General features: G+C 36.8%; 1 long non-coding RNA gene across 1 annotated transcript in view; it reads left to right on the top strand.

Moving 5' to 3' along the window:
• LOC110136192 (uncharacterized) overlaps nt 1-11,435 on the top strand; it is a 29,958-nt gene extending 18,523 nt beyond the window's left edge. The window contains exons 2-4 of the long non-coding RNA XR_011482561.1: nt 9,832-9,974; nt 10,560-10,631; nt 11,329-11,435. This is a non-coding gene — a long non-coding RNA (uncharacterized lncRNA). The remainder of the gene's footprint in view (nt 1-9,831; nt 9,975-10,559; nt 10,632-11,328) is intronic.
• Nucleotides 11,436-15,833: the final 4,398 nt, after the last annotated feature.

The following is a 15,833-nucleotide window of genomic DNA, read 5'->3' as shown; positions in this document are numbered from 1 at the left end:
GTTAAAAAACACTGTAGTGAATAAAAAAGTTACATTTACTAAGCTTTGAAAATGTCAAAAATCATGTTTAATTTACTGCTATGTGATTATTAGATTCACAGCATGAATTCTAGAAAAATGAATTATGCTTTAAAATCAGTTTAACAAAATCAAAAAATAATTGTCATAATTATTTGTCTTCTATTATACTAATACATTAAATTTAATAATTCTTTGTTTATATCCTGATATATTACTAATTAGAGGACTGCATGTTACTTTCTTTTCTACTAATGCATTTCATTTTATAACTAAAAGTTGTCTTTTTACTATTTTGATAACTTTGATCTTCAATTCTGACCAAACTCTCTCTGAAAAGCTACTTATATTTTACTCTCACAATCCTTCTAAATCTATTCTAATATTTAGAAGTATCACTAATGGCTCTTCCTTTCCATTTCACCCAATTAATTACACCTCCCCTTCTGGATCATTACATTTGATTCTCCGGCCTTCTTTTATTTCACTGTCCATTTATCTTTACCACTGCGTGCTTAAGTCAAGCTCCCGACTGCTCCCCTCACTTTACATAGTAGCCAGCCACTTGGTCTTTCTCTGTACACACCTCAACCCCTGAAATGCACTGCTTTTGTAGAGGCAAAGTGATTTTTTTCAAAACAAATTTTAAAAAGTTCTCGTCTATTATTTAAACCTTCTGAAGCTTTACCAGCACATTTAAAACACATAACCTCACATTACGTGGCTGTTACTTTCTTCTCTGACTGCATCTCTTTCCAATTCTCCTCTACCACTATAATCTAGCCCCATTAGCAGTGCATTCATAGTCCTTGATGAATCCAATATGATTCTTACTTTAAAGCCTTTAATATACTGCTTTTTCATTTGCCTGTAAGAGTCTTCCTTATAAACCTCTCAATGCTGACACCCTCATATTGTTTGACCTCAGCTTCAGCACCACCTCTGCAGAGTTCTTCTCTAATCCCCATATCTAAAATAGCCCCCTACTCATTATTTACATTGCAGTCACATTCACTCACTTATTTTAAATTCTTTGGAAAACACATGCTTCTATTTGATGTTTTCTTGATTATTTTATAAGCTTATATACCTGTTTATTACTTACACATTTTACAGTTAATAAAGGGCTTTTAACTTGGAAGATACATGTTACTTTTTTTTAGCAAAGACTAATATAAAGTAATTAAGGACAATGGAAACTGAATGATTCTGCAAGTAGACAATGTTGATTAAAATAGTATTTACCTTAGTTTGTGTTGGAATTCCTCTTATCCTCATATGTAATAACAAATAATTGAAAATCCTACTACTTAAAAGGCTTACTTATGACTTATAATGTTCTAATCACTTTTTAAAGAACTTTGCATGTGGTAACACATTTTAACCTCAAATCAATAAATGAAGTAACTATTAACATCATCCCAATTTTACAAATAGGAAACTGAGATACAGAGATATTTAGTAATCTGCAAAAGTACTAACTGACAGAGTCAAAGGTTAAGTGCAGGCAATCAGACTCCAGAATTTATATTTAAACAATATAACTAATCTGTCTTTTCATGTATATTTGGCTAATACTCCTAGTTCCATGATCTTTAAATGTTAAAAGCTTTCCACATGATTTCTTCAAACCCCTAAATATTTCTATTTTCTCATTTTCTGGGTGACTCAAGCTAGTGCAGTTTGTTTCCCCCCTTCTCTCTCTCTTTCTATCCTGCTTCTTTGCTTTGATATAACTTGATTTGGAAGCATGGTATCTTCAGTGGGTTTGTACACACACACACACACACACACACACACACAGACACACACAGGCTGTCTTCCTCAAAATGAAACTTAACAATGCTGAAAAGCCATGAACCATGCATGTGGAATAATTATTCTCTTCAATTTAGGAGAAAAGAGAGACATAAAGAGTTAAGTAATTTGGCCAGGAGGTGAATTCACATCTGTTATTTTATCTCCAGTCAGTCCCTCTTAGTGACTAAACTGCAGTGGGCAGGTAAAACTTGTAAAAAATAAAGTTAATTAAAAGGACCAGGAAGAATAAATATACATATTACCAATGTTCATATATATGAATCTATATGATACACGTATGTATACATTTGTGTGTATATATAAAATATATAATATATACACTGAGTGGGATACTTTAACGTCTCTTTCACTCTTTGAGTGATCAGGCAGACAAGAGATAAATGAGTTTGACTGACCACTTACATCTCAAACCTTAAACACTACACAGGAAAACCATTAGCCAGACTCATCAATAAAAAGAGAGAACACACAAAAAAATTAAAATCAGAAATGAAAAAGTAGAAGTTAAAATTGACACTACAGAAATATATACTGTAAACAACTTTCTGCCAATAACATGGAACAATTCCCAGAAATGTGCAATCTAATGACCAAACAAGGAAGACATAGAAAATATGAACAGAACAATTACCAGGACTTAAATTGAATCAGTAATTAAAACATAAAGACACCTAACAAACCAAAGTTCAGGACCAGATGACATTACCAAGGAATTTCAACAAAAGTTTAGAGAAGAGTTAACATCTACATATCTCAAACAATTCCAAAAATGCATAGGAAGGAGTACTTCTGAACTCATTCTAAGAAGCCGGTATCACCCTGATACCAAAACTAGGCAAAGATATCACAAATAAAAAAAGAAAATTACAGGCCAGTATCACTGATGAACATAGACATAGATTTCCTCAACAAAATATTAGAAAACTGAATTCAACAATACATTAAAATGATCATATACCAAGATCCAGTGACACTTATTACAGAGACCCATGGATTTTTCAAATCAGTGAATTAATTAATGAGACATACTATATTAAAAATGAGGACTAAAAACTATATCATCTCAATAGTTGCAGAAAAATATTTTATAAAGTTCAATATCAATTAATAGCAAAAAACTACAGAAGTTAGGCATAGAGTTACCATATCTCAACATAATAAAGACCACATACGACAAGCCCACCACTAACATCACACTCAACAAAAATTTGAAAGCATTTCCTCTAAGATCAGGACTAAGACAAAGATCTCAACTCTCGCTACTTTTACTCAACATATTACAGTTTTATTGTAATCATTTATTTGGTATACTTGTTTTGCAGTTTCTGGGTTGTCTGCTCTGCGGTTCTGTGGTGGGGCTAATGGCAACCTCCTGCAAGAGGGCGTATGCCACACACCGTACGTCCAAGGTCTGCTGCAGCTAAAGCCTCTGTCCCCGTGGCAGGCCGCTGCTGCCCTGCGCATCTTCAGGAGACACACGAACCCTCGCTCAGTCTCTGCGGGGACTCTGGGTCCTGGTGTGCACAAAGAGCTGAGAGAAGAAGAGAAGCGAAAGGCAAAGAAGAAAGGGGAAGATACACCTATCTGAATGCAGAGTTCCAGAGAATAGCAAGGAGAGATAAGAAAGCCTTCCTTAGTGATCAAAGAGAAGAAATAGAGGAACACAATAGAATGGGAAAGACTAGAGATCTCTTCAAGAAAATTAGAGATACCAAGGGAATATTTTGTGCAAAGATGGGCACAATAAAGGACAGAAATGGTATGGACCTAATAGAAGCAGAAGATATTCAGAAGAGGTGGCAAGAATAAAGAGAAGAAATACGCAAAAAAATCTTTATGATCAGACCCACAATGGTGTGATCACTCACCTAGAGTCAGATATCCTGGAATGCTAAGTCAAGTCGGCCATAGGAAACAGAACTACCAACAAAGCTAGTGGAGGTGATAGAATTCCAGTTGAGCTCTTTTAAATCCTAAAAGATGATGTTGTGAAAGTGCTGCACTCAATATGCCAGCAAATTTGGAATGGGATGCTACTGGCACAAAAACAGATACATAAATCAGTGGAGCAGAACAGACAGCCCAGAAAGAAAACTCACATGCTTATGGTCAATTAATCTATGACAAGGGGTATACAATGGAGAAAAGACAATCTCTTCATTAAGTGGTGCTGGGAAAACTAGACAGTTACATGTAAAAGAACGAAATCAGAACAATTTCATATACAAAAATAAACTCAAAATTTATTAAGCAAAGCATTTAAAGTTTTATTTTTATTTATTTATTTTTAATTAACTTATTTATTTTTAATTTATTTATAATAAATAAAGTTTTATTTATTAAAGTAAAGCATTAAGTAAGCATTAAGGACCTATACGTAAGACTGGAAAGCCTAAAACTTCTAAAAGAAAACATAGGTCAAACACGCTTTGAGATAAATCTTAACAATATCTTTGTATATATCTTCTCAGCCAAGGGAAACAAAACCAAAAATAACCAAATGAGATGATATCAAACTAAAAGGTTTTTGCACAGCAAAGGAAATCATCAACAGGACAAAAAAGTCTACTGAATTGGATAAAATATTTGAAACGATATATCCAATAATGGTTGATATTTAAAAGATATAAAGAACTCAATCTCAAGAAAAGAAATATTCCAAATAGGCAAATAGGCAAAGGACCTGAATAGACATTCTCTGAAAGGAGATATCCAGATGGCGTACAGGTGCAGGAAAAGATGCTCAACATCATTAATCATCAGAGAAATGCAAATTGAGGACATAGTGAGCTATTACCTCATACCTTTCAGAATGGCTATCATCAAAAAGACCACAAATAGGAAATGTTGGCTAGAATGTGGAGAAAAGGAAAACCTAAATCACTGTTGTTTGAAATACAAACTGGTATAGACACCAGAGAAAAGAGGATGGAGGCTTACCCACAAACTGAAAAGTGAAACTCCATATGACCCAGCATTTCCACTCCTGGGTATCTAACACCAAAAATGAGAATGTTAACTTGAAAATACATATGCACCATGATGTTCATAGCATCATTATTTATAACTGACAAATATGGAAATAGGGACGCAACCTAAGGGTACATTAACAGACACATGGATAAAGACCCGATGTGCATATGTGTGTGTGTGTGTAGTGGGAGACTTACTCAGCCATAGGGAAGAGCAAAGTTTAATGATTTGCAATCACAGGGATGGACTTGGACGGTATTATGCTAAGTGAAATAAGTCAAAGAAAGAGAAATACTGTATGTGATCAATAATGTGTGGAATGTAAAATAATAAAACAAGCTAGTAAATATAACAACAACAGACTCACGGATATAGAGAACAAAACAGTGGCTATGAACGGGGCCAGAGAGAGAGGAACAGACATGATAGAGATAGACGATTAAGAGGTACAAACTACTACGTATAAAACAAATAAGCTACAAGAATATAAACACAGGGAACACAGCCAACACTTTAGAAAGATTATGCACAGAAGTGTTACTTATTTAGTCCTGCTCGACTCTTTGTGGAGTTCTCCAGGAATTCTCCATGGGATTCTCCAGGCAAAATACTGGAGTGGGTAACCATTCCCTTCTCCAGGGGATCTTCCCAACCCAGGATCGAACCCAGGTCTCCTGCATTGCAGGTGGATTCTTTACTGTCTGGGCCACAAGAATATATAGTATAGCAAAGGGAATACAGCCAATATTTTATAATGATTATAAACAGAATATGAACTTAAAATTTGTGAATCACTATGTTGTACGCCTGAAACATATAATATTGTAAAACATCTGTACTTCAATAAAAAAGGAAAAATACAGGGGAAACAAATAGATTTATAAGCTGTTTTCACATATATGAGAACATATTCATCTTATAAATGCATTCATATACAAATGTAAATGATTTACATATATTTTATATATGTATATATGCACAAATATATGTGTACATGAACATGAGTGTGTGCTCAGTCATATTTGACTCTTTGAGACCCATGGAGTGTAACTGCCAAGCTCCTCTGTCCATGGAATTTGCTAGGCAAGAATACTGGAGTGGGTTTCCATTTTCTACTCCCATGGGTATATATACACATATTGGAGTAGAAAATGGAAACCCACTTATATATATATATATAGTGAGAGATTTTAATGTCTCTCACTTTTTTAAAGGTCAGACAAAAGATAACTCAGCTTGAATGAACAGTTGTATCATAAAATTTAAGTCCTACGAAGAAAAGTTTTATTTAGCATGACCTAATTATTAATATAGTATATATCAAGTCTCTTGCAAAGACTTAAGCCTTAAGTGTAGAAATAGTATAAGCCATATTGTATAAAAACAAAGCAATAAAATTGAAATTAACCACAAAACAATATACCCAAACCATTTCTAACTATTTGGAAAGGGTGAAAATAACACTTCTGTAAGTGACTCTACAGCTTAAGAAAGTATAACTACTGTAGTGGTCACTATTTCTCGAAAAGTAATAGAGACTGCTATCTAAAGAATAATTGTATTCAAGCTATACAAATGGAGAAACCAGTGTATGCTTACAAATTTCATTACAGGGGATGGAATTATGGACATTAACACACCACACACATCTTTATACTCAAAGTAAAAAGGAAAATATATAAACAGGGCTAGAGCTAAATTAAAAATAATTCTTAATGGATTACTTTTAAGATTTAGTTTATTTTTAGAAATCCAATAGTAAATGGACAAGCTGTGATAGTTAACATTATATGTTAACTTGATTAGCAGAGGGACGTTCAGGTGTTTGGTGAAATATTGTTCCAAATGTGTCCATGAGGATATTTCTGGATAAGCTTGATAATTCATTGACTTGAGTAAAGCAGACTGTCTTTCGTAATGTGGGTAGCCCTCACCCAATTAGTTGAAGGACAAATAGAACAGAAAGGCTAATCCTCCCACAAATGAGAATGCCTCCTACCTGAAAGTCTTCCATCCTCTCCCAGTCCGTGTCCTATGGACATTTATCCTCTCTTGTCTTCCCATTTAAACTGATTATACTGTGGGTTCCTCTGGGTCTGCACCTTGTTGGGCTACAGATTTGGGGACTCCGTGATCTCTGTAACTGAATGAACCCATACCTATTTCTCTTTTTATCTATGTATCTATCAATATCTATGGAGGGGGAAGGGTGGGAGAAAGAGAGAGGGAAAGAAAGAAGGAAAGGAAGAAAGAGAGGAAAGAAGGGAAAAAGAAAGTGACTACAGCTGTTTTATCTCTGGAGAGACCATATTAATACAGAGTTTTATCTCAAGGGTAATTCTGGAGAAATAGGATTTTACAGATGAGTGTTCTGAATTAGTTCTCAGGTTTCTGGAATTGACCTGTAATGTGATTAAACTTAAAAACACTAATGACTCTATTTCCAATAGTAGAGAGAGCACTCATAGTCCACTGTGCAATCTGTCAATAGATATTTTCAAAATACTTCAACTGCGTAGTCACAATCAACCACTCATGAGCAGCAAGGAACTGGATAACTGTGTAGTGATACTTTCAAACATTTCTGGAAAACTAACAAATATAATGAAATTGGCTGTTTATTTCTACTGTCACTGGACAGAATGAAGAAATAAAAAGATGACCTCAGAGGTCTGAATTCCCACCTAAGGCATCAAAAAAAAGAAAAAGAAAAAATAAAATAACCTGAGGCTTCTGTGAGTGCACAGAAGCACTAATAGTGAATGGTGTAGGGGGGGGGGGGGAACGGTGGGGAGAATAAGAAAGGGCGATGCAGGGGTGAAGAGAAGGATGGAAGGAGGAAGAGCAGGAGAAAATGAACTAAAAATGCCCATCAAGTGCAACTATCACATTAAGTCACTGAATATAATCTTTGATCCATTAACTAATATGTTTATTGCCATACTGTTAAACCCAAATTATTTAAATATTCGGTGAAATTTACCAGAAATGAAATCTGGGCTAACAGGGGAAATGGTAGAGATAAGCCACTCTATCTGACCATAACTGTCTGTGGCAGTTACATGGGTTTCCCTGGTGGCTCCATCATAGCAAATTTAGTTTGTGGGAATAAAACCAAATAAACCAATTAAACTATGACCTATATATTTTCTTTGTCAGGCATCTATATACTTTTATATAATTTATGATTATGAATTCACATTCATATAATTCATATTATGACAAAAGGTTTGCATAGTTACAGTTTTTTCCTACTACACTTCTATTTAGTACAAGGTTGGAGTTGGTCTTCACTCAATATCTATTTTGCACAATAAAATGACATAGAATTAAAAGATGTTAACACTAGAGGGAAATTAAAAGATGCTTACTCCTTGGAAGGAAAGTTACGACCAACCTAGATAGCATATTAAAAAGCAGAGATATTACTTTGCCAACAAAGGTCCGTCTAGTCAGGGCTATGGTTTTTCCAGTGGTCATGTATGGATGTGAGAGTTGGACTGTGAAGAAAGCTGAGTGCCGAAATATTGATGCTTTTGAACTGTGGTGTTGGAGAAGACTCTTGAGAGTCCCTTGGACTGCAAGGAGATCCAACCAGTCCATCCTAAAGGAGGTCAGTCGTGGGTGTTCATTGGAAGGACCAATGCTGAAGCTGAAACTCCAGTACTTTGGCCACCTCATGCGAAGAGCTGACTCACTGGAAAAGACCCTGATGCTGGGAGGGATTGGGGGCAGGAGGAGAAGGGGACGACAGAGGATGAGATGGCTGGATGGCATCACCGACTTGATGGGCATGAGTCTGAGTAAACTCCAGGAGCTGGTGATGGACAGGGAGGCCTGGCGTGCTGTGATTCAAGGAGTCGCAAAGAGTAGGACACAACTGAGAGATTGAACTGAACTGAACACTAGAGGGAATTTAAGAGATTATCATTCCATTCATCAACAACAGGTATAAATACTGAGATCTAAAGAAGCAGTGCTTTGTGAAGCGTTTATAGGAACATGTAGACGTTGCCTACATAGAAAGTGTGTGGGTACTACAAATGATAATACAGAAATGTCCGTTTATGAGATAGGATGGAAATCCACCTGAAATGATAGACTGTTGTTCAGTGGCTAAGTTGTGTCTGACTCTGCAACCCCATGAACTGCAGCAGGTCAGCCTTCCTCGTCCTCCACTATCCTCCTGATATTCACGTCCACTGATTGAGTCAGTGATGCCATCCAACCACCTCATCCTCTGCTGCCCGCTTCTCCTCTTGCCCCCAATCCCTCCCAGCATCAGGGTCTTTTTCAATGAGTCAGCTCTTTGCATCAAGTGGCTACTGGAGTTTCAGCACCAACATATGTTGGGCAATAAATTCAGTTCACAGGTAAACAGCATTCTTTCTAACATTAATTGGAGCAATTTCCTGCAAGTTTTAGTTGGCACTGTTTGTGGCTTTTGGTGCCATGAGCTTTGCTGTGCTTGGCTGACTATTACAGTTTTCTTAGTAGTCACTCTCACTCTTCAAAGAAAAATGAGTCTAGAAGGCATGTGAGATCATCACTCCAGAGAAAGCTATAGAGTTCAACCAACAGTCACAGGGATTAATATATAGGGATGAATAGGGACTTGCATGGCTCAGCACAAAATAAAGGCCAGCAAATAAAATATTTCAGTAAACAGCTCTTATCATCATTCTTCTGTTCTTTGTCCTAATGGATTTCAGGGCCTTTTAGCTTCTAATATATTCAAGTCACAATATTAAAAAAAAAAAAGTCTTCAAATCACATATTTGGAATTCAGTCTTTGTGCACTGTATGCTTTCTGCAAAGTCTAAACAATAATATTTGATCTTTACTTTAAAAAACAGCCATTATTGACCTATATGATTTCTGTTAGAGATGTTATTTGATTACTTTATGTTGATAGAGGATTCTTATTTTCACTGTAATACATCATAGGTGACAGTATATAAACAACAGAAAATAAAAACATTATCAATATCTCTAACTCAATAAATTGATTTTTCACAGGACTCTATTTAAAGTCTTATTCTGGGGCGAAACCAGCAGTGTTTTATAAAGCAAACACTGTCATGTTTAAGAAATCAATCTTTCAGAGGAAGACACGAAAGAAACTATTTGATGCAAAGCTGAGTTTTACTATTGTGTTTCAGGTCAGTGGTTTTATACAGAACATGAGCAAACTCATCACCCCGTGTTGTCCAGTTCAATCATGGAGAGAGATGGTGTTGCTATATACAAAGGAAAAGGACTAGAAAATGTCCTGTAAAGCTAGGTCGTTAGAAGTTTGTGGAGAAATCACTCTAAAAAAATTTTACTTGTATGTGAGATTTATCAACATGATTAAATTTTCTAGAAAAGAATAGTTTTCATAAATTATTTTAATCTTTTCCATTTGTCACTTTTAAAGATCATACAGTTCTGTGATCTGTTTGTTTCCCTGTCTATGTGTAATCTTTCAATTTCTACTTAAAAGAAAATCCTTTATAAGGACACATGGCTTTAGGATAGCAAAGAGGAAAGAAAAAAAAATTTTTGAGACTATAGATATTAAATACTGGTATTCTGAAGTCAAAGATAACTAACTGATAAACACTAGTAGGAAATGAATATACATTACCAAAAGAGAATGCTTGTTATGACCCAAATTGAAATAATATTTATCTAAGGAAATCAAAGAAACTTTCTTCAGGATGGCTTGAAAATAAAAATCTTCAAAAATGTCTGTTTTTTTAAAGAATCCAATTTTCTCTGCTTATAAAGACCAAAGAAATGCATCTACTATTTTGAAATGTGAAGAAGTCATACAGGTAAAATTACTTAGACCTCTTCAAGTACTACACACTTTATGATTATAATGACTATAATAATATATAAAATAAAATATTAATTATTAACTTTCATGGTTGAATAGTATTTTATAATTCTAATTATTTTCACGTTCACTGTCTTAAAATTTCACTCAAAGTAATTCTGCATTGTAGGAAGTAGGGTAATACTTATTTTCAATTAATAAAGAAGGAGATTCCGAGTCCAATTTGAGATTGCTCCTACTCGGACCAAGGATCATTGCTATTGTGAAACAAGACCAAACACGTGGTTATCACAAAGCACCAATTCAGCTTACAAAAAATACTAACATGCATTTGCAATCTGACAAATGGCCAGACATCTCTGCATTTCTTTTCCAAAAAGAAAAAACAAATGAAAAGAAACACATTTCTCAATAGTAGAATACAATATATTTTCTCTGAGTATTTCCATTATTCATTAAATGTGGTGGTCATTAAGACTGTTCTCAATAATTCAGCTGTCTCCTTCTAGTGACAAGGCTGTGTTAAACTGTCGAACAACTTATAATTAAATATGACTATGTGACTTTTTTCTTAAGACGTATAAGTAGAAATGGCAAGTATAACATTCAGAAAGAGGCATTAAGCATCACTGCATGCATATATATATATATATATATATATATTTCTTTTTTGTTGTTGTTTGTTTCCCTAGGTAAGGTGAGTGGCAATATTAGAGATGGTGGCTGTTCTTTCAAAATCAGTTCAGGTTAGTTCAGTCGCTCAGTCGTGTCCGACTATTTGCGACCCCATGAACCACAGCACACCAGGCCTCCCTGTCCATCACCAGCTCCCGGAGTCCACCCAAACCCATGTCCAGTGAGTCGCTGATACCATCCAGCCATCTCATCCTCTGCCGTCCCCTTCTCCTCCTGCCCCCAACCCCTCCCAGCATCAGGGTCTTTTCCAATGAGTCAGCTCTTCGTATCAGGTGGCCAAAGTACTGGAGTTTCAGCTTCAGCATCAGTCCTTCCAATGAACTCCCAGGACTGATATCCTTTAGGATGGACTGGTTGGATCTCCTTGTAGTCCAAGGGACTCTCAAGAGTCTTCTCCAACACCACAGTTCAAAAGCATCAATTCTTTGGCGCTCAGCTTTCTTTATAGTCCAACTCTACACCCATACATGTCTTTCAAAATAGACTGACAATTATATGAAAAGCAAAGCACCTTTCTACCCCACATACACATGGGAACATGCAGTAAAATTAAATTTTTGCTGTTGTCTCCTTGCAGTTATAATGAGTTTACACAGATTTGTATAAACGTGAGCACAATCAGTATATAGAACACTTTCCATCACCTCCAAAATTTTCCTCTTGATATTATTCACTTTGTAGTCAAAACACTCACCCTAACTCCTGGAAATCATCCATATTTTCTCTGGTCTTATAGTTTTATCTTTACTAGGATGTCATAAAAAAGGGCCTGGAGGAGGGCATGGCGACCCAGCTCAGTGCCCTTGTCTCGAGAGTCCCACAGACAGAGCTCCCCGGCGGGCTGCAGTCCACAGGGTCACACAGACGCGGACACGATGGAGACGGCTGAGCGGCAGCAGCGTATGAAAAGGAGCCACACAGGGCACAGCATTCTGAGACTGACTCATTCTTTCAGCTTAACGTCTTCAGAGTCACCCACGCATCATGTCTTATCAACAGCTTATTTCCTCGAATTGAGGAGTTAAGTCTTTCATTGTATGAATGTGTCAGTTTCTTGATCCACACATTTAGGAAGGATATTATGATGGTTGCCATTTTTTGGTGGTTATGAATAAAAATGATGTAAAGCTTGTTTATAGGCTTTGATTTGAACATGAATTCTCATTTCACTCCCCTATATAAGTGTGGAATTTCTGTGTCATATGGTAAATGCATGCGTCATTTTATAAGAAAGTATCAAACTTTTCTAGAGCAGTTATGCCATTCTCCATTTGTACCGCCAAAGTGTAAGCATGCTTTTTACCCCCTGTGTTTCTATTTTTACAGCGCTTTTCTTACAATCAATTTCTAGTCTCATACCATTGATGTCAGAAAAGACGCATGATATTATTTCAAACTTTTTAAATTTATTGAGACTTGTTTTGTGACACAGCATGTGATCTATCCTGGGAAAAGTTCCATGTTCACTTGGAAAAAAAAGTGTATTCTGCTTCTTTCAAATGGACTGTTATATATTTCAGACATACATATCTACATAGCTAGTTAGTTGGTAGATATGGTCTAATATATCCCTTGAGGCCAGTGTCTGCATAATTATTTCCTATCTATATGATCTATCCATAGAGGTAAGTAAAGTGTTAAATTTTTCACTAGTATCATGTGACTATCTCTCCTTTTATCACTATTTATACTGTATAATGTTTATATATGTATTTATATAACCCCATGTTGAAATATATCTTCTTTCTTGTAGAACTGATTCCTTTATGTAATGTCCTTTTTCTTTCATAAAAGTCTTTTATGAAGACTAGACTGTCTGTTATCAATTAACCTTGGAATCAAGATTGCCAATAACCTCAGATATGCAGATGACACCACCCTTATGTCAGAAAGCGAAGAAGAACTAAATAGCCTCCTGTTGAAAGTGAAAGAGGAGAGTGAAAAAGTTGGCTTAAAACTCAACATTCAGAAAACTAAGATCATGGCATCCAGTAGCATCACTTCACGGCAATTAGATGGGGAAACAGTGGAAAGAATGAGTTCACTTCAGGTCAGTCCCTCACTTGTGTCCAACTCTCTGTGACCCCATGAACTACAGACCGTCAGGCTTTCCTGTCCATCACCAACTTCCAGAGCTTGCGCAAACTCATGTCCATAGAATCAGTTATGCCGTCCAACCATCTCATCCTCTGTCATCCCCTTCTCCTCCTGCCTTCAATATTGCCCAGCATCAGGGTCTTTTCCAATGAGTCAGTTCTTCACATCAAGTGGCCAAAGTATTGGAGTTTCAGCTTCAGCATCAGTCTCTCCAATGAAAATTCAGGACTTATTTCCTTTAGGGTTGACAGGGTACAGTCAAGGGACTGATAGTCCCTTGCAGTCCAAGGGACTCTCAAGAGTCTTTACCACCACCATAGTTCAAAAGCATCAATTCTTCAGAGCTCAGCTTTCTCTATAGTACAACTCTCACATCTACACATGACTACTGGAAAAACCATAGCTTTGACTTGGCAGAACTCTGTCAACAAAGTAAGGTCTGTGCTTTTTAATATGCTATCTAGTCCATAGGATTGCTACGAGTCAGATATGACTGAGCTACTTCACTTTCACTTTTCACTTTCATGCATTGGAGGAGGAAATGGCAACTCACTCCAGTGTTCTTGCCTGGAGAATCCCAGGGACAGTGGAGCCTGGTGGGCTGCCGTGTATGGGGTCGCAGAGTCGGACATGACTGAAGCGACTTACCAGCAGCAGGTTGGTATAACTTTTCTTCCAAGGAGCAAGCATCTTTTAATTTCATGGCTGCAATCACCATCTGAGGTGATTTTGGAGCCCCCCAAAAATAAAGCCTGTCACTGTTTCCATTGTTTCCCCATCTATTTGCCATGAAGTGATGTGACCAGATGTCATGGTCTTAGTGTTCTAAATGTTGAGTTTTAAGCCAGATTTTAAACTCTCCACTTTCACTTTTCATCAAGAGGCTCTTTAGTTCTTCTCTTTCTGCCATAATGGTGGTATCATCTGCATATCTGAAGTTATTGATATTTGTCCCTGAAATCTTGATTTCAGCTTGTGTTTCACCCAGCCTGGCATTTTGCATGAAGTTTGCATATAAGTTAAATAAGCAGGGTGACAAATACAGGCTTGACATACTCCTTTCCCAATTGGAATCAGTCTATTGTTCCATTTCCAGTTCTATCAGTTGCTTCTTGACCTGCATACAGATTTCTCAGGGGGCAAGTCAGGTGGTCTGATATCCCCATCTCTTTAAGAATTTTCCACAGTTTGTTGTGACCCACACAGTCAAAGGCTTTGGCATAGTCAATAAAGCAAAAGTAGATGATTTTCTTGAATTCTCTTGCTTTTTTGATGATCCAACAGATGTTGACAATTTGATCTCTGGCTCCTCTGCCTTTTCTAAATCCAGTTTGAATATCTTGAAGTTCATGGTTCACATACTATTGAAGCCTGGGTTGGAGAATTTTGAGCATTGGAGAATTTTGAGCTTTATTTTGCTAGTGTGTGAGATGAGTGCAGTTGTGCAGTAATTTGAACATTCTTGAGCTTCTCTGGTGGCTCAGATGTTAAAGAGCCTGCCTGCAGTGCCCAAGACCTGGGTTCGATCCCTGTATCAGGAAGATCCCCTGGAGAAGGAAATGGCAATCCACTCCAGTATTCTTGTCTGGAATATCCCATGGACGGAGGAGCCTGGCCCACTACAGTCCATGGGGTCACAGAGAGTCAGACACGACTGAGCAACTTCTCTTTGAATATTCTTTGGCACTGCTCTTCTTGGGACTGGAATGAAAACTGATCTTTTCCAGTCCTGTGGCCACTGCTGAGTTTTCCAAGTGCCAGCATATTGAGTGCAGCACTTTAACAGCATCATCTTTTAAAATTTGAATAGCTCAGTTGGAATCCCATCACCTCCACTAGTTTTGTTTGTAGCATTGCTTCCTAAGACCACTTGAATTCACATTCCATGATGTTTGGCTCTAGGTGAGTGATCACATCATCATGGTTATCTGTGAGAAACAGTTAGAGACTTTATTTTTGGGGCCTCCAAAATCACTGCAGATAGTGACTGCAACCATGAAATTAAAAAATGCTTCCTCCTTGGAAGAAAACCTATGACCAAACTAGACAGCATATTAAAAAGCAGAGACATTACTTCACGAACAAAGGTCCATCTAGTCAAAACTATGGTTTTTCCAGTAGTCATGTATGGATGTGAGATTTGGACTATAAAGAAAGTTGAGTGCTGAACAATTGATGCTTTTGAACTGTGGTGTAGCAGACTCTTGAGAGTCTGTTGGACTGCAAGGAGATCAAACTCAGTCAATCCTAAAAAAAATCAGTTCTGAATGTTCACTGGAAGGACAGATGCTGATTTTGAAACTCCAATACTTTGGCCACCTGATGCAAAGAACTGACTCATTGGAAAAGCCCCTGATGCTGGGAAAGATTGAAGGCAGGAGGAAGAGGGACAACAGAGGATGAG

Source organism: Odocoileus virginianus, chromosome 21 (genome assembly GCF_023699985.2).
Source record: "Odocoileus virginianus isolate 20LAN1187 ecotype Illinois chromosome 21, Ovbor_1.2, whole genome shotgun sequence".
Lineage (NCBI taxonomy): Eukaryota > Metazoa > Chordata > Mammalia > Artiodactyla > Cervidae > Odocoileus > Odocoileus virginianus.
Note: the sequence above shows the minus strand (reverse complement) of the source record. Positions and strands in the feature narration are given on the sequence as shown.